Below are 20,336 nucleotides of genomic sequence, written 5' to 3'. Positions count from 1 at the left end.
AAGAGAGGAAGAGCCTTATGTTAATGTAAAATAACACACACATACACGCACAGAAAAAGAAAAAAAAAAACCACCTCACACACACAGAAGGAGAAAGAAGAGGAAAGGAAAAAAACCCTTTGCTATTTAACTAAAAGATTATCTGGGAAGAATAATGCATTTTTCTCTTTATTTCCTCCCTGCATACTTGCTGGAGTATCAGACTGGCGCAGACCTTGATCCTTTGAAAAACAGCATTACAAAGATTTATAAAAATATCATTACAAGCACAGGAGGACCAAATTTGTTATTTATTGTTAATTTCCTACTGCATAATAACCCAAAATGCAAACTGACTGCAACAAAATTAAGCAGAAAATTAAATGGCCCTGGGTCATTGTAGGCACAGAATTCATTCTCTTGGTTGATCCATAGTTATGTTCTTTCTAATTTACTGAGCATGCATCGATGAACCTTGAGTCAGCTTGGTGACACACGTACAATCAGCAATCAAAAACCGAAGCAATTTGCTGAAGAATGTCTCATTTACCCAGGCAGGGCTGCATATCTGAACAGCAACAGTCACTACCTCCATTAATAATGAATACACCTCCAGCCACAGCAGATGGGCAGAGCAGCAGCTCCAGGCTTTGGCCCCTCGCTCGCCAGGGAGCCCTTGCCTCAGATCGCACCAGCCTGGCGCTGCGCGGGGCAGAAGTACAGCTCCCCAAAATAGCGAAACAAGCCCAGGAGGGAGAAGGAACCCGTGCCTTCCTGTTTTGCTGACAGATGGCTGGCTCCACAGCATGGTAAGCGATACCAGGAAGCTCCTGCCCTCTGCTTGCAACACACCATCTTCCGAGGAGCCAGCAACCAGTGACCACAAGCACCAGGGAGAAGCGTGTGGAGAGTTAGTGGGGTAGAAACAAAACTCAGGTTCTCAATCAGAAGGGGACCCTGCAGGTCCCAGGGCTCGAGTGCTGGCTACAGACAGCTGGTGGCCCCTTGGATAACAGATGTGCTGCTGGAGCAGGTAGTCCCATCACAACTTGGTCCCCACCTTGAAGTATGGCATGGGCAGCTGAGGTAGCCTCAGGTGGGGAGGGGACAAAGAGCCTACACACTCTTTGTTCATCCATGGAATGTTAGATAACATCTTCACCTGCTGCAGCTGGCGCCACATCCTACCAAGCAGAGAAGCTGTTCTTTGCTGCTCCTTTTAACTCAGATGCTTGCACTGTCAAGCCTGCTTCCTGGAATTAAACAAGTATTTTCTTGAGGGATGGAAGCAGAGCAGGATGTAGTTTGAAATCCTGCGAAAGGGTTCAACTTCATCCTAACCTTTTTAGCCCAATTTCCATAATTATTCTTTTCCCAAAACAAGATCTTCAACCTGCTCTCCAAAAATTTGCAGTGGGAAAGTAACAGCTATTATTGTATCTAATAATTTCATAAAACTTATGGTCTACTCACTTGCTTCTGAATGCCAACAGTACATCTCAGATCCAATATATTGCTGCCCCCCACCTTCCAACTTACAAATCCTGGCTCTCCTCACCAGGCCCATGCTAGAATTGCAAAAAGAGAGTGTGTAGGCTGCAGGGCTACAGACGGATAGGATGTTGAACAGATTATGGCCTATGCAATTTGCAAAAAATATTGGGTATTTTTACAGAGCATTCTGGCTGTTGGACCTGTACCGTAACACTGCTTAATGTCCAATAATGCTCTGTCTTGCTTTATTCTGCACCTAGACTTTAATTCCAGACAAGCAATTTGTTTAATGTCTGTATATAGTCCTCAGAAATTACTACAGCTCTGCAAAAAAACCACCTTCCACTTAACAATTTGTGTCAGTTCCTATGGGACCAAAGAGCTTTCAATAGGACCATTTTTATTAAAGTAGTCAGCGGGAAAAGCAGCTTCTCTTGCAGGAGGGAAACCCCTATAATTATAGCCTGCTCAGTTACTGGAAGCATGGTGTATTTATGGCAGGTGGTAAGGTACAAGCGCCTTACTTCACCTGCAAGTATGACTGAACACAAAGGAACAAAAAAAGAAATGGGAATGCATTTTACTACTGCCTTCTAGGGTCACCTAGCTACTGTTAATCAGTTAATTACTTCACATTTTTTACAGAGGACAGTGAACCCTCACCAACCAAAAAAACCACTTCAACAATATACCCACCAGAAAGGAGTCACACTCTGGAAGGGCAGTGTTTATTCCAACTGCACCTGCCTTCTCGCTGTTGCTGGGGCTTCAGCAGGACTGGGAATGCCAAGGGGAGGAGGTGCAATGAAGACAGTTTCTTTTACTTTTGTATTCCTGAATTTACATGCCTTTGTCATGACAAGCCTTACACTCAGTATTTCTGCAACTTAAGCCACACACTTGTCAGCTGTACTCCTTCTGCCTCTTGCTGGCATCAGGCAGAATTCTGTTGGAAAACACTTCCCAATGGAGAAGTCCCATTTCCTGATTTCTTAAATGAAGAGCTAAACTACACAGCTGATTTTTTTGCTTGTTTGGTTTGTTTGCTTTTTTTTAATGAAAATAAACTGGAGTGCAGTTTGTTGTGGGGTTTTGGTTTGTTTTCTTTTTTAGTGGAATAGTCTTAACTTGCTGTCTTTGAGGTTGGATGACTGCCTGTCCTGAAACACACGCCCTCAGATCTCACACTGATCGCATCAGGGTTTATCCTTGAATTGGGTGACTTTAAGACACTCGGTAAAGCTGATCCATTTCACAGGGATGAAACATTGAGAGGTAATAGAGCTAGTGGAAAAGTGATGATGGAAAGATTTTTTTTTTTTTCCCAATAACTACTTAGAATAATTAAGCATGGTTCCTAAGTGTAGATTAAGATCAACAAACCCTACACAAATTGATAAAAGCAGGAAAAATAAAAAGAACTTAAGAAAATCCTCAAGGGTGTTTGAATCCCTCCCAGAGGAAGATTGTACTCTTTTTGTATCTGGTAAATAGTTATGAAATCCCAGCTAACTTCAGCTTAGGCCCTCTATCAGCAAAGAATATGTGACAGGACATCTGGCACCCCATCTCAGTTCTGCAATTGGCCACGTGTAGGTTTTGGCTCTATGTCTGTTAGAAGTCACACCAGACGTGAACATAACAGGACTTGGGCTAAATTTTAAGTGCTAAGAGTAGAATTTACCCTTTTGCCTTTGGTACGGTAAATCTGTGAATAGGAAACCATGCCCTGATTTTTCTCCCTTTCCTCTGCTCTAGAATCAGCAGAAGCAAAAATTGTTACACTCTAGAAAGTAAGAGATCTTATGCACAGATATGAGAATTTGCACTAAAGCATCTATTTGTTAACAATTTGTAAATCAATAAACCTTTAAAATGATTTATCTAAAAGAACAATGTTTTAGAAATGTTTCTGACATAAAACCCTAAAATTACGGTCTGTTTCGGTTTGGCACGAAAGAGATGTTTTTTAATTTTTCACTGTTTAAGTTTTCCCCATGAATCAAATTTGTCACTAGCATACACTAGTGTGTATGGCTTCATTGTCTTCAATGCAGTCACATCTCTTTACATTTTCAGCTAATTTAAGAGCCCGAAGTTAGAAATCAAAAGCTGGGTGGGCACCCAACTGAAACAATCTTGCTCTCAAATGCTGAACCTGTCTCGCTCTCATTTACAGCAGGAAAGGGATTAGCACCTAGGTGATAATAGATAATTCTTCTATTTAGGAATACAAATAGCTTCAAAGTTTGGCCCTTTATTACAAGAGCTACAAAATAGATAAAATTCCTTTCAAAATAGATAAAATTATTTCTTCAAGGCTATTCAGATAAGGAACTCTAACCTGTATGCTTTCCTCTTCAGACTATGAATACCAGATTCAGAGATGAAGCCACTACAATCCTTTGGAAAAAGAATCAAAATATTGCAGCTTTAAATTACTTGATAATCAACACACAACCCTTCTGAAAGGTTATGTTGATTTTGTTTTAATAAGGAAGCATCTAAGTGGCCATGATTTTGGATAAAAGTTAGTCAGCATTTATCCTGAAGAAAATTTACGTGTCATGAATTTCCCTCCTTGCAAATTTCTGTACAATATAACTTATGCTATGTCTTAATAATATATCAAAATACACCCCATGAATCACTGGAAGTACCGCTCCATTTACACCCAATGTAAATTACAACCAGAAGTAGATTTAGGACCTTTTAGAATTACAGGTGTTAACAGGAAGAAGGCATTGTAAGGTCAAGATTTTTTAATCTTTCAGAATCAGCAAATTAATTATTGGCAAATCTTGGTTTATTTTTTTGTCTGCCAGCAATTTCAAAAGTAAACCTCCTTGTCAAGAGAATGAATGCTTAGCATTCATACAAGACTTCATCAATTGATATAAAGCATGTGTAAGCATGTCAGTCCTTCTACAATCCTGTTCTCTTAGGATATTGCAAGATCCCAAGATTGGGCCATTGATGGGATTCAATGGAATGACCCAACCCAATGCCAAAGACTAGCCATCCTTTTTCTCTTCTGTGTTTCTCGAGCTATCTATGTACTGACTTCTCTGAGACAAGATGTGCTCCACACTCAGCACAGTGGAACCGCACGGTAAGGAAAAGAAATCACAAGCACTGATATTTGTGGAGCCACTTTGGTCTTACACCAGCACACCTAAACTCAGAGCCGTCCTTCCATCTACAGAGCTCCACCTCTGGTGCTGCAAGGACTCCACAAACATACACCACATCCAGCTGCGTGTTTCCTGACAATTCTTAGGTGTAGCCATACTGAGCAGACAGAAAGGTGCCTGAAGGAACACTTCTGTCCTGAGTGTGGCCTGCAGGAGCAGGTACAGTTCCATGAAACCTTAAAGAAGAAAATAAGCACTCACAAAGTCTTGAGCGGAGGGGAAATAAACTTTCCACAAGGGACCTGGTGCTCTGCAGGTACTTTTGCAAATATTAGAAGTGAGGGACATGCATTCCTCAGTGGTGACAACTCTAAGTTAAGTGCGAAAAACAAGCAAAGAGGCAAACCCCAGATTTACTTCCACAGACGCCTTGAGGAAAGGCCCAGCTGTGCAACTCCCACTGCTGTGAGCGGCCCCATGGCAGGAAAGGGACTGTTCACACTGGTCACTGGAGCAGCTGGCTCTGATGGAGCGCTGGTATGAGCGCTGGTATGAGCATGTCTTGTGTCTGTGGTCTCTGACATATCTCATTGGCTTCTCACAACATAGGCTTCACCTTTAGCAAACTAAAACTCCAAACCAACCACCAAAACCATAAAACTCCAATCCACTTTAAAACCAATATTGAAGCTCCTAAAATGGGTCCTAGATTCAACCAGCTAAGACACCTAAAGCTAAGTTTAATAAATAAATTAATAAAGAAAAAGGAGGTTGCAGCCTGAAAAACACCAAAAGCTCCTATAGCCCTTAATTTTGCACATTAAAAACAGGTTAGGAGTGGTATCATATATGTCTCATCGATCTTTTGGGGTTTAAGCTGGGAGATGCATCTGCCTGCAGAACGATAGTACAGCTGCATTTCTAATTGCACTAAAGGGTCTCAACCTAACAGAACCAAGCCTCTTGTATCCATGGAAGATAGGGCAACATCCAAGAGAAGAAGTGAAAAAAGACACCTTTGTAAAAGGATTTAACACTTAGCTTAATTTTAAACCAAAGAGCTAATACATATATATATATATATATATATATATATATATATATATATATATACACACACAGAAACAGGCTTATAACTTCATGTACAAACATGCTAAATATGGTTAAACATGCAACAGGAAGACTGTTAAACATGGAAAGAAGGTAATCTGTATTGTATAACCAATCTTCAAATACTTGAAGAAAACTGCTAGAATTCTACAAAGTCATTTTAATTAAAAGCATTCAATATCTCAGCAAGCAGCTGATAATTAGCTTTATTATTGTAATTTAATATGCTGCACTTCACAATCTCTGTGAACGACTCTACTTTAGAACCATTTTAATTCTATTTTTAATTTCCGCCTCATCACACAGCTCAACGTAAATAATAACTACCAAGGTGAGGGGTGGTCCTTTCTGAAAACTGAGAGTCGTAATGACCACTTCAGTGTCCTTCCATTTTTGTTCAAAAAACCAAAACAAATACCTCCAGGTCCTTTATAGACCTGGATTAAAACAGAAAAAAAGGTTAAAATTAAGTGGATTCATTTCTTTCCCTCTGCACTAATTCTGTGTTCAGCATTTTCTACATAGTCAAGGGAGATGTTTAGTTTATTCAGTCATTTCTCTATTCCTGCCTAGTGTAAATGCTGGTTAACTACACGAATTGACAATACAATTATGAGCATACAATGAAATTTCAATGGAGAGCTCCTGTCTGCAAAATGAAGGAAGCACTGTAATTCAACACACAAGATTAAGAAAAGAACCCTGCTAACAGTGCAGATGTGAAACATTTAAATGTCTGGCACATGTAAAATTAATTTCCGTGTAAGGGAACAATTGTGAGGGTGTAAAAAAAGTTGTCTCAAAGATCCTACATAATTCTCAGTTCTTTGGGAATTCTTTTTCAAATCACTGACAAATGATAAAAAGTGCATCTTGCATCATATATGTGTGTTCCATATGTGCTCCTCCTAGCATTTTCTCTGCTTGAGCTAAATTCATGTAACAATTCATTGCTAAAGGAGATAATAAAAAATCCATTCTTTTATTGACTTTGTGTGCAAATTACTGGACTTGATATCATTGCAAATATGAAAAAAGGTTCTTCCTTCAAGTTTTTGAACTGCAACCAGAGTAATTATAAATTGTTTTCACAATACGAGAAAAATATGAAGGTAATCTTCCTAATTAAGGGCAAGTTTTATTAACTCATTAAACCTTGTCACCTTTATTCACTAAAAATCAAGCAGAAAAGTGGAATAAATTCACCAGGACAAAGAAAACGCACACACTTCCATCTTATAAATAAACCGACTATAAAAGGTGAGGGGTGTAAATTAAGGTACTCAATCTAAGAACACAGCATATTCTCAAGTGGCCAAATAGAGCTCTTAGATATTCCTCCAGAGCTCTCACTCAAAGGGAGGCAAACAGCAGACGAAAAGCTGTACTTTTTGTATATATCTATTTATCTGATATAAAAAGCGTAGGATGTCCTCACCACAGGACAATAGAGAGAACATAAAAGCACCTCTTCATGCCGAGAATTGTTATTGCCAAGTATACTCTACAATATATCAGCAGTCAATTTGTCCGAATTATAGAAGGTTTCAGTAACTCTGCTTCATGATCACAGAGTTGCTTCCTAATTTCCCTTCAAACTGTTCAGGCTGTTACAGATTATTAAAGGACATTACCAGCCTGAATAAGCATATTAGAGATTGGTGTGATTTTTTTTTTTTTACCCTTAAATAACTCCCAAAATAACTCCTAAAATTAACGCAAATTAGCAAGTTCCTCCATACTATATATTTTAGTTAACTCACTCTGCTTTTGCAAATATTCTGGGTTCAATTCACTATGGTCAATTCCAGCTTTATACTGCAATTGCTCTGCTGTTCTCAGTGAGTTGAAACAAGCAGAAAAATGAAGCAATTCAGCGGGGAATCTGATCTCTCTTACAGAGCAAGTTTCTCTTTCACTGAGAAAGCTAGAGCAAGTGGAATCAGAAGAAGAAATGTCAATCTTTCACATGAAATAAGCAAAATAAGCAAGAGAAGTGGACAGTTCCCATGGCTTAAAAAATACGATGATTTCAGTGTGAATGCTCATCCAAACTTGCAGTCTGAATGGCCTTTGGAAGCATTTATACAGGAAGCATGAGTGTGCCATGAAGCTCCCAAACCTTCATGGTCCTATGCCCAAGAATCTGCTGTGGTACAAACAAAGCTGAGAACATGCATGTATCTTTTCAGAACTAGGACCTACTTTTGCAGCCACCACAGTGCTGGTGGTAAACTGCTTAGTGCAAAAACCCCCCTGCTCTCTTCTTGTTCACCACCTTAAAGCATGGAGGAAGCTGGGTTCTGAAGGAGAAGGGTGAGGCAGAAGTTGTCGGGGTTTTAATAAAGATGCATCACAACATCCCTTAAGGGGTAAACATGATTCTTTTTAAATTTAGGGAGCAAACAAAACTTTTGTTGAGTTGTAGTTATGTTTATGTATAGATTGATAAAAGCGACAGCATGCCACAGCTGACCTTGGGAAAAGGGAGTTTTCCAGCTGAAGTCAGTCCACTTTGCTGGATAGCCATTGGAGACAGAAAACTACTACAACTACTTTGGATGAGTGGAAGGTATTTAAAGTAGCCTCCTGTTTAAAAAAATGCCATAAAACAGACAAGACTGAGGCTGTCTGCCTTCCCTCATATGGCATTCACACTCATCTCTAAACACTTTTCCACTCCAGTGTCGGGTGGGGAGAGCAAAAATAATCAATGGATTACAGAAATAATACCAGTAAAGAATGGGTCTTTCCTCTTCTGATTCTTGCATTGACTTGCAAGTCTTTAAAAAGGCTTCCCAGAGAATTATAGTCCCAGAAAACACCAATGAGAGTCCTTATCTTCCACTTCTCAACTGGTATAATGTATTCCCAGTGTTCTTCCTTTTTGAGTAATTTTATACTTGTTAGAAAAGTGATGTTTGTCACTTGGGAGGGGAATTCCAGGGGAGCCAGCGGTGCATCCTGCTTTACTCTCATAAGGATGACAACATTTTCCAAAGATTCCATTATTGCTACACTAAATTCTACGATTTTACTATAATTTTTTCAGTCTAATTTTATTACTTTTAATAATAGTAGAAAGTAATGACTGATCAAAATGTAATGAAGTACATATGTGAATCTTGACCAAAAAAAAAAAAAAATTACTACGGATCCAGCTTTTCTTGCACATAAAACAGGAAAAAAATAATCCCACAAGCCTTCAATGGAAGGTTTTCCTGACAAAGAGCCACACAATTAGGCTGTGATCCATGACTTTTGATATCTTCTGGACTTCTTAAGAGAACATTGCCAAAAATGATCTGCCAGAACAGCATACAATTCATTATGCCTTTGCTTTTTGTTGCTGAAATACAGACTGGACCCATTTCCTTGTTTTCTGCAAAATTGTGGTGCTAGTATAAGAAGTACCTTAGCTCAAATAAAATATGGCTGGAAATGTTTTTGGCTTCATTTTGGAGTTATCCAATTTTAATGATGAGAAAGAAGTTTTGCATTGCTGTAAAACTCCATGGATTGGTTATCCAGTTACATTTCTGCATTGCTATGCAGTGGAAGCAGCAAGCAGACCAGGTTTTTGGTATTAAGGTCCACAAGGGAAAGAAAAACTGCTATAGTAAAGCTGAGATGGAGACTATTGCATTTTTAAATGGTACGCTGAATGCAACACAAATGACAAAGATGTTGTTCATGTTTATAAAAGGGAGCAAGCAACCAGATCATTCCTGGGGGGAGTACTGGCAGCTGGGAGCTGGGGTGGAAAGTCTGAGGTACATGACAAGCTTGTCTCTCTAATGCAACTCAGGAGTTTGGGACCTACTAAAAACACACCAAGGCACTTTTCTCAGTTTTAGTTAAGTAGCCACCCTGAGAAATACTCAGCTGGGATAAAAGATGCACATAGTGCCTAAGCTTCTTCTAAGCTAAGGGAGCATAAAGGGCGAAGAGTCCTCTGCCCTGTCTTCCCATCATTACATTGGCCCAGAGACATTAGTGATTCCTCTTCAAATACTAGGGTGATCACTCCTTCCTGAAGAATCAGGACAGTCAGTACAATTTCATACTATGCTTCTGTGTTTCTGTCATTTCCCCTGGAAGCCATATCCAGTAGGCAGAAGACTCTTGCAAGGATCAGTGCATTAGATTTGAAGTCCTGGATGCTGGGAATGTCCAGCACTGGACTTCCAGTGACTTTAGTCTGGTCAGTCTTCTCACTCAGTGGGTAAACCTGATTTCTCCTTGGCTTTTATCTTAAATTTACCATATAATTAGGGATATAATTTACCATATAATTAGGGATATAATTTCTATTCATATTTTTTCATAAACTTGCCGTTTATAATGTTCTCAGTTACTCCTACTTTACTCAAAAAAAAAAAAGCCAAAACCAACCAAACAAAAAAAACCCCAATGAAAAATAAGACAAAGAGCACCTGGATAGTCACCCATACTAAGATTTGTGAGAAAATCTTTAAGGTTGGAAGCAAGTCTGGGATAATAGAAACATGAACTACGTAAAGTGCAGAGCTCTGCAGTATTTTGGACACTTCCCCCCCACAGTTCTGCTACAGACAGCTACCATAAGGACATGAACTGTTTTAAGAGTCCTCAGTCTTGCACATGGTCTGTACTTGGTTTCTCATCTCTTCAGGCTTCAGTTTCAAAGGCTTTGACAAAGAAGTAAAGCATACAGCCATGTAACTAAAACTTGGTCGAGTTTTGCTAAGGATAGAGGAGGTGGGCACATAAGGCACTCTAAGCAGTATATAGTGTGGTATTTATTCAGTTTTTTAACCAACATGAGTTAAAATCAAAGCAGACCATGCCAGTGTTAGAAAGAAGTCCATGCATGGGAGCAAAGAAACCTTTTAGGAAAGAGACATGGTATCAACTACTGTATCAGCTGTTATATTAACCCATGAACGGGGAATTTTCATGGTAACATGGTCGAATCCATTGGCACTTTTGGGACTTACATTTTCCCTCAGTAACGAAGAGAACCAAAAATAAAGTTACCTAAGTGAAAAAATTTTTTTTTAAAAATTCAGAAGCTAAAGGCATTTCATCCTTCCTTTTTCTATTTCACTAAGGCTTCAAACACCTTAAACTATGCAATTCACTAGCAAGGTGAGAGAGCAGTGCCACAAGCCACTCAGAACATGCCCCTGCTTAGCTGATTCAGATAAAGTATTTCCAAGTATTTGAAAGGAATTTTAGTACTTACTTCTAAATGCAACATATCAATATGCTTTTTCTTTACATTTCAATGATAATTTATAACATTTAACATTGAGTCATACTCCATGGTACTGCAGAGTGAGTGTGAGTTACAACTGATGTGAGCAGTCAACTGAAACTAACAAAGCATGTCTTCTAAAGGATTTGGACTTTACCAATGCATTACAGCTTCAAATTTTAAAACTAAACTATTAAAGTATAGAAAATGGGTTATTAATGTGAATGCAAAAAATATACATAGAATTATATTCCTGGTTTATTTAATTTGGGTAAGGTTAGGACATCTGGACAGTAAATGCATATCGATGTAACCTTGGTAGCATCCAGATATCGGAAAGAAAAATACATAGTCAGGAAGCTCTAAGTCCTAACTTCAAACCTCCTCACAAAGTCCTTGAAAACACTTCTTGCCGTAAGATTAAGTGAAAAGAAAAAAAAAAAAAAGAAAGGAAAAATATAGAAAAAGTAAAAAGAAATAACATTATATTCTTCTACAACAATTTCAATACTTTAAGCCAGCGGCCATACAGGTCTAAAAATTCTTGCATCCCACAAAACATCACTTTTTTGAGATAATTTGCAATCATACACTACAAAATTTTCAGACACAGTATTATTAACTTTTAACAATTTTGGAAGCAGAATGTTTTGCACAATGTCTGGCAGTGTTACCATACCTTCTAAACCAAGGTAGAAAAGCAATCCAAGAAGTAATCAGGTTTCTTGAAGCACAAAATTAAAAGTTTCCTTAGAACCGACTGCCGCAGTGGGAACTCATTTCTTCACACACACAGTTTCTAACTAAGTGCATCTTCTTTAGCAACGACAGCAGAACGAAACCGTCCCTTCACAGAGAGGGTAACTTTGCGGAGCAGGGTGAAAAAAACCCTCCAGCTGTGACAGGCTGTACGGCAAGGAGGAAAACTTCTGGTGCCACCGCTATTCGGAAGTCAGCAACTTCTCTAATGCCGTTCCCCTCAAGCGCACTGGGGCTGATAATTTTACAATTTCCTAATCGTTTTTACGACCTCCGTACCTGCCTCCCCTCTGCAAACTACAGGCGCAAGCACTCGGAACGCGGGCTTTGACTGAACCTAAGTGCTATAGCTGACTCGAGGAGAACACAGACCAATACGCATTTGAATCAATGAATACCCCTTCTCGGCCAGCTCCTCATGGCTACTCATCTCTGAAATTTTAAGGAAGCACTCTAAAACGCCTGTATTACACCCGAGCTGTATGTTCGGCTCAATGTTTTTTAGTTAAAAAAAAAAAAGGAAAAGAAAAAAGCGTGTGGGACGGGGAGAAGGGGGAGAGACGGGATGGGACCGGATGGGATGGGATGACCGGGCTCCGCAGTCTCCCACTTAACGCGCCCGGCAACTTGTCCGCGGCAGCACCGGCTCCGCGCGGCCCCTCCTCGCCCGCGCACCGCAGCCGCCCGGGGCTGACGCCCCGCTCGCCCCGGGGGCTGGAGCTGGTGCCCGCCCGGGACCCCCCGCCCCGCGGTACCTGCTATGCCGGGGCCGGGGCGGGCGGCAGCTGTGGCGGCGGCTGGCGCCGCTCCATGTGCCGGCGCTGCCCCGCGGGCGGCGGCTTCGCGCCCGGTCCCTCCCCCGCCGTTCCCGCTCGCCTCCCGCCCTCCGCCCCTCGCGGCCGCCGCCCGCTCAGCGCCCGCGCACGCCCCCGCCCCACCGGTGCTTGGGACAGCGGCTGGCGAGCGGCGGCCCTCGGGACGGAGGGACATTTACCTGCGTTACCTGTTACCGGGGCGCCCCGCCGGCTGCGCACAGCTGGAAGCGCGGGAGAGGGGCCGGGCTCCGCGCCGCCCCACGGAGGCTCCCGGGGCCGGGACTCGGGTGTGCCCGCACTAGGGAGGCACTAGGCAGGCAGCTACCAGGCGCAGCGATAGGGCCCAGAGTCGCAGACCGTCAGCTGCCGACATCCACCTCCCCAGCAAGGGAGTCAGATCATCTTTCTTTACTTCAGCCTAGTCTTTCGCATCCCGTGCAAGACGCGTCCCGCGCTTTTTGTGCACTTGAATTTAACCGCCGGACGAGAACTTAAGTAACTTACTTAAAATCGGTGGCAGAGACAGCAGCTGAAACCCAGACCTTACTCTTCAGTCCGGAGGGCACGTCAAACCTGATGGAAATTACTCATGCTTAAGAATTAAGCACATTTACACTCTGTGGAGGATGAGGATCTAATTTTTTGCTGTGCTTCAGTTCCTCATCCTCAAGATGTGGATAACAAATACTTCCTTTCTCACATCCTACCTTTATCTTTGCTCTCATATGACAAAAGTTTAGGCATAGCTTTATCCATGTGTATAATCTCATGGATTAAAAAAAAAAAAAAAAAAAAAAAAAAAGCTAAGCAAGTAGGAATTGGAAAGATCAGGAGCTTAGAATGCAAACTTTTTGAAACAGAAACTGTTTACTACTTCCTAAAAGTTTGTAGTATAGAGCAAGGTTAGGTCTCCAAGGGTAAGTTGGACATTTTTTTAGAACAGAAATGGTAAAACTGTACCCGGGGCTTTATTTCAGGCACTCCTTCCCTCAGAGAAGCTCTGCAGATGTGACTGCTTTGTGCTTCACAAACTGGGATAGTACCTGGGTATGTGTGAGATGAGACCTGGTGCTTCTCAATTTTTTGATTTTTCACACTGCATCTCTAAAGAGATGCAGAACCCTCCTTTTATTGCACCTTATAAATAGACTTTATGGATCTGATTGGGTTGAAACCCACAGGCAAATTCTCATATACATTCCAGAAGAACCCCATGTCTTCCAGAAGGTTTGCATACAGGGAATCAAGAGCATTTGATGAGTAGAACACCTGGCAATCCCAGGTAGTAAAAAGAAAGAAAGAGATTTACAAAAGATCCAGAAAAGGTGCTACCATGTGCCTTGCAGTTAGCACTTTTCTCCAGCAAATCACAAAGAGCTCATCCTCAGCAGGACCAGGAATACAGGCAGAAAGAGCTTCACCAGATACTTTCAAAAGCAGAAGCTAGTTAACTCAAGGGAACTCAGCAACTTTCCACAGATATGAGCGTTTGGATATTTCAAAGTAAAAGGACTGACACTCCACTGGGGAATGGCTCTTTCAGGAGCTGTTTGCTGCTCTCCTGTGCCCCAGCTGCCACAGAGCCTGCGTGCTCCAGCACACCAAGGGGGAACTGATCTGGCATATATTTTAAAAGGCAGATTTTACACTGCACAAGCCATGTCCCATTAAATACTTGAAAAAGTTTTGAGGTCAAAATTGAGTTGCTAGACATGTGTGAGCTGAGCCTGTTAAGGTTAAATCTTGTGAGATGTGATCTTCTGTTATTCACTGTGTTTAGGTTTGTTAACCGCTCATAGGAGCTCTCTATACTCAGTAGATGTTGTGAAAAATCCTTTCACCACTACTACCCTGGAGAGTGACCAACAGCACAGCCACAGCAGCACTGAGCTCGCTGGTCCCAGGCTCTCTCTGGTACAGAAAGCTCCTTGCTGGGAGGGCAGCAGTAGCCGGTGTGAAGAGACCTTCACTGTCCTGGTGATGTGCACCAAGCCCAGAGCTTCTTCAAACAGATCTGTTGAAGGATAGTGCAGATACACACTCAGGTACTTGCCTGAGGAGTCAGATTCTACAATCTTCCTCTTGTGGTATTTCCAGTGACAGAAGGGAATTTAGGATGAGCCAAAGTGGGCTGTAAAGGAAGAGGAATGTAGAGGAAAAAAAAGAAAAAAAAAAAAGAGTGGCCTTAGAGCTGTCTAATTCACTGCCAGCTAAATCGTACAGCAGTTGATATCTGCCAAAGAGGCTTTTCCATTGCTAGATTTATTGTGGGAAGCATCTAACAAGACTGCACAATGAATGGTTTCTTTCAGATTTATTTTTAAATACAAATATTAATTTGTATTGCAGGAGCTACTGTGTTTCTACTGCTGTGTATTACCACTTCCCATTTATTGCTTTCCTGCAGCAGTCTTACCAATCTGAATCCTCAAAATGGACAGCATGCCACATTCATGCTGCTTCAGTCCATTACTAGGCAGGTGCTGATGATTAAATATAAAAGTACAACAGAAAAGATTTGCAAATCGAGAATCAATAAAAAAGTGTTAAGCACAAAGCATGCATATTAGGTGCAACAGCTGGAGTGTGCCAGGCAGGTGTTTCTCTTGGCTTTCTGTCACAAAATTTTTATTTTAGTTCTAATTATTCAGAGGGTTTGCTTGTGGGATCTTGAACTGTTGGGTGAGAAGTTCTCATTCAGTTTGGAATACAGAATTTCTGATCAAGATGAGGATGGTGAAAATTTTTCAGAAGCATGGTGAATTTTCAGAGGTACAAAAGGGTAATGGATATTGTATTCTACAGCCAGAAATCTCCCATGAACTATGCTTTCTACTATAATGCTAAGTGTGACCAGCTCATTTCACAGTCCTTATCATAACTAGTTCCCTCAGCCTGAGAAATCTCCCACTGGACTATTTTTCTCTCAGAGGGCTTTTTATAGTTAGGAGTGCCAGAAATGCTTAAAAAAATATCATGGACCTCACACTAAGTAGATGATTGGCACGTATTTGAATATTACTTAGGAAATACAGATCACTACTTCAATTGCACATAATGTCTAACATTTAATAGGCTTTTGTTTAGAATCTTTGATCCATTAAACTGTAGACTCAGATTTTTAGCTTTAGAAAAAAACTGTCACCTCTCAGCAAAGCTCTAATGCTTTTACCTCAAAAGCATCTCAAAATTCCACATATTCCTCTCCTTACGCATCACAGGAAATACCACCTGTGCTATGGACATATAAATAGAAAATATCCCCACCAAGATCTTCTTTCTTTCCCATCAATCTGTTAATGTAATTTTCCTCTCTGCCTTGCTGTGCTGACTCCTCAGGCACTGTTGCAACATATTTACTCACCTTTCTCCCAATTTACGCTGGCTTCCCACTGTCCTTTACTTGATCTCTACCATAATTCAAGTACCTCATTTATGTATAAGCATTTCAGACTTTTTTCCCACATAACGTCTTTCACCAACTGACCTCCCTGAACTCAACTACAAGTCCCTTTCTCTCTCCAGGCTGTGTATTTTTCCACTAATTTCTACCATACCACTGTTTAGTCACCTGTGTAAGATTCAAAAGCCCTCCTCGTATGGTTTTCTGCACCTCAGCCTCTCCACTCTTTCTTTGTTAGCTGTTTACTGAGAGAACAGAGAATCTCTTAATGCCTTATAAATGCTAACACAAACATGAGATAAATAATTGCTGTAACAATGCAAGGAAACATGGATGACCTGATCAACTATGTGAGATTTTAATCTGTGTGTAGGTGAAAGAAGTGAATAACAGTTTGTCATCAGTGGTTTTGTTAACTTCTTTCCTTTTTAGGAATAGTGTATGGGAAGAGAAGGGGTTTTGTTTGTGGATTTTTTGTTTTATTTTTTTCTTTAATGTAGAAGAATAATTTATTTTAAGGGTATTTAATAGGCTGAATATGACTACAGACACTTCTGGCATCAAGGAGAGGTGCATATTGTATGACTGTTGACTGACTGATGTATAACCATGAAGTTGAATCGCAGTTGCTCTTCAGCCAGGAGAATCTCAAGTTTTCATGTATTTACAATTTTAGTGTAATCAAATGCTCTGGTTATGGGTGTGCATATGCACACATCCATGTACACATGCACAAAACACTTGGGAAGGGGCATACCAGAGACATCATCAGTCCCACACATTCTGTCATATCACTGTTTGAACAGCATCCCTTCTAAAGCTTCCTGCTCATAGCTGCATCTGGACCAAGAATGAAGAACAAACTCAGGACAAAGTCGGGAAGTCTCATTCACATCCAGCTTGTTATCTCATTGTTTTGCTGGTTGATCTCTGGCATTTTCACTCAGATGGCTTTGGTAACCTGAAGAATCTGTTAGAAGAACAATTGGCCTTTGGGTCTGCCTACAGGACAAGTATGATGGAGATAGGAACCAGCCACACCACCACTCCATTTCATAGGATTGACACACTCTAGTTATTGCTCTTTAGACAGTGCACAGAGGTGCTAGATAATAGGTGTCACTTTATCACAAGCTGTTGTCTGCTCAGGCAACATGAATTGCCCAGTCTGTTGAGCAAGACTGGACATTCTTGATGACAGGCTAATCAGTTTTGTCAGGGACTTGGTTACATCCAGTAATACCTCGGTGTCAAGGGAAGAGAGTAGGACACAATTTCTTTCTACAATAGGAAAGTTCTGACTACAGAGGACTAAGACACTGCTGTCACCAACAGCACCCTCGGCAAGGACAAAAACTAGACTTACAGGAATGACACTTTTTGCTTTGAAGACTACCCAGCAATGACTGCGCATATAAAAACATGGCATGTAGGATTTAGTCTAATGTAACTGAACCCAAAATTCAGTTTCTCTGTTTTGAAATGGCCTATGGACAAAATTTTGCTGCTTCAGCTATTTTAAATTAAAAGTTTAGTTTATGCTTCTTTTTTTGCAACTAACTTTACATAGAACGTACATAAAATTCAACATCCATTTACGTCTGGAGACAGCTACTGAAATCCAGTAATTACTCTAGATTCCCAACAAGACTAAGAACAGAAATGCTTTGTTCAGAATTACAAATGTAAAATTATTTGATATTTCTTTTTCTTAAAATGCCTCAGAGCAGAACCTCAGTAATTTATGTAGTAGTATGTATCTAGTAGTATGTTTCTAGTATGTATCTGCAAGCTTTCCAGAACTCTTTGATCAGAAATGAGGGAAAACATGCAGTATCCAACACAGGGCAAGAAAGACAATGAAGGGACTAGAACACCTCTCCTATGAGGAAAGGGTGGGAGAGCTGGGGCTGTCCAGCCTGAGAAATGGACAGCCCAAATGGATCTCCATTTCTAAATACATGGTGGGAGAAAAGGGAGAAGAAGCAGCCAGGTTCTCCTCAATGGTTCTCACTGCTAGGATAAGAGAAAAGGGGTGAAAGAAATTTCACCTGAAAGCAAAGTACTTTTTTTACTCTGTGTTCAAACATTTGAACACATTTACCAGAGAGGTTGTGGAGTCTCCATCTGTAGAGATATTCAAAACCCAGCTGAATTCGGTCCTGGGCAACCTGCTCTGGCTGACCCTTCTTCAGCAATGGGGTGGATAAGATAATCTAAAGAGTCTGGGATAAGAAAAAGGCAATCATCTGTTTTCAGAGACCATTAAATATACATACAAATTTAAAAAGAAAAATGTTCTCTCCTGTTAACTTTTCTGTTACTGATCCCTTCCAAACTTGTACAGTTAAGGCTGTACTTCAGATTAAATTTCTCTACTAATTTTCTTCTCAGAAAAATGTTGTAAAAGTATTCTATACAAAAGGAGCTGAATTAAGAGGGTTTGTCACACAGTTCCTTTGGCCATCCATTGCATCTGAGGATCAAAGTGTTTGGTTTGTATCTTTTTTTGCCTTGTTTTTTTTTCTTTTTAAACATATATTAGATGGAGGTGCTAGAGCTGTCTGTTTACAAGATGAAGACCACAGTGTTTATGACTTATATACACAGACAGAGAGAGGAAGATGTTCCTAAGCCTAGTCAGATACTGGATCTATTCCAAAAACAGCATTGTTAATCAGACATTTCTCCACTAACAGAGTTGTTTAAAGGCTGACTAATGTTTCTCATGAGGGACTACTGCCAAAATTAAACCTACATGAGTAGGTAGCTGGAAGTAGGAAAAAGATATAAGTCCATTTTTGCATGGCCTTAATCTTGGCTTAATAAGGAAGACATCCAAAATTTAGAATGGTAGTTGGTGGGCAAATGGACACTTCACCTTCTTCCTCAACTACTCTTATGATTACCCTCTAAAAATTCATATGGACAGATAGAAAAGCTTAAAAGTAGATACCTGGTGGATTTTCTGAACAAGGTGAAATGATACAACTCTGCTATAATTTCAGTGCTTTCTACTAAGAAACAGAGAGCAATGCAGGGTTGTGTTAATGAAGTGACATACTGATCATAGAGATTTGCTTTTTCATTTTCTTTTAAATCCATCTTTTAAGGTTTCTTGTCTATTTTTTCAAGTCACAGATCTTTAATGAAGTCAGATTAGAAAGATTCAGAAGTATGTTACTCTCAATTTTCAGAAAAAGCAAACTCTTAACAGCACTGCTAATATTTGAAGGATTGATTCAACATCACTACTCACAAAATCTTCAGTAACAAATCCTAATTTTTAAGTTAACTTACTACTGATATATATATTTACTGAAGATATCTGAACATTGCATTGCCTGCTGTTTCAATATTCAATTGTTTTATTTGATTATGTGAATCATATATGGTTGTTTCTGAACTGTCCAAAAATAGCAAGAATATTCACCTTTTAGTGGATCTCAAACTCATTCTGCAACAGGTTTTCTTTCACTGAACATTTGTATTAGAAAATTTAATTCAGTTTTATGAAAAGTACACTCATTTGGCCCTAGAAAAAAACACTGGTGTCCATGAGAACTGCCATCTTCTACAAGCCCCACCTGGCTCAGGAGACTGCTCTTGTGCTTAGTTAGAGATGAATTATAACTTCTGATACTTGCTGCACTTACAAGAAGTATCTTGAGCCTAGAAAAACAAACCCATTTTAAGTAAGCTTATCTTCATGGCTTCCTATTCCAATGTATTTCAATATACATGAGAGTGTACATCTCTCTTGATTATTTTATTTATAGCTAGTGATGGCATGTCGGTGGTTAGAGTGCCATTGTGGTACGAGTACCATTGTGATCTATATCACTTGTTCAAAACTTTTTATATTTAATAGCGATTAAGAGTTTCTGTTAAGGAATCCAAGAGGGAGATATCTTCTATTACCAACAGAGATAAAGCAAGCTCTGGATACCACTGCTGCATTCCAAGCAAGAGGATTGGATAGTATTCAGTGCGCAGTTTTAAGTGAACCGTTCAGTCTCTTTGTAGCACAGTTTCTTGGAGAAAATGGCAATGTTAGCACTTCTTTATTTCACAAGAATATTCAGAGAACACCATGAACATTTTGAGAATTTCAGAAAAGTGTGGTAAAGGAATCCATTATAAGGGCATGTCTGCAGGGCAGGCTGAACCTTCTCTGCCTTCACATTGAGCTGGCCAGATGACAAGGCAGCTGTGAGCTTCTGATGGATTAACCTTGGCTGGCTGCCAGATGATCACCAAGCCAGTCCCTGGCTCCCCTTTCTCAGCAGGATGGGGGAGAAAATACCAAGAAAAAGGTCATGGGTCAAGGTAAGGACCCAGAGCTCACTCACTGACCATGATGGGGAAAGAGACTCAGTTTGGGGAAATGAATTCATTTTATA

At 40.3% G+C, this 20,336-nt stretch overlaps 1 protein-coding gene across 14 annotated transcripts in view; it reads right to left on the bottom strand.

The window, feature by feature from the left end:
• The window catches only part of IKZF1 (IKAROS family zinc finger 1), a 69,799-nt gene extending 56,713 nt beyond the window's left edge, over positions 1-13,086 (bottom strand). For 2 of the 14 annotated variants that reach the window (XM_059855350.1, XM_059855405.1), the window contains exon 1: positions 11,636-12,351. The gene's annotated coding sequence lies outside the window, so the exon portion shown is untranslated. Of the gene's footprint in view, positions 1-11,635; positions 12,355-12,470; positions 12,584-12,709; positions 12,793-13,034 lie in introns of those variants that run through there. The other 12 variants (XM_059855333.1, XM_059855314.1, XM_059855323.1 and 9 more) reach the window with 12 other exon arrangements.
• Between the last annotated feature and the right edge of the window lie 7,250 nt (positions 13,087-20,336).

Source organism: Haemorhous mexicanus, chromosome 1 (genome assembly GCF_027477595.1).
Source record: "Haemorhous mexicanus isolate bHaeMex1 chromosome 1, bHaeMex1.pri, whole genome shotgun sequence".
NCBI classification, from domain to species: Eukaryota; Metazoa; Chordata; class Aves; order Passeriformes; family Fringillidae; genus Haemorhous; species Haemorhous mexicanus.
This window is presented reverse-complemented; position numbering and strand designations above follow the sequence as displayed.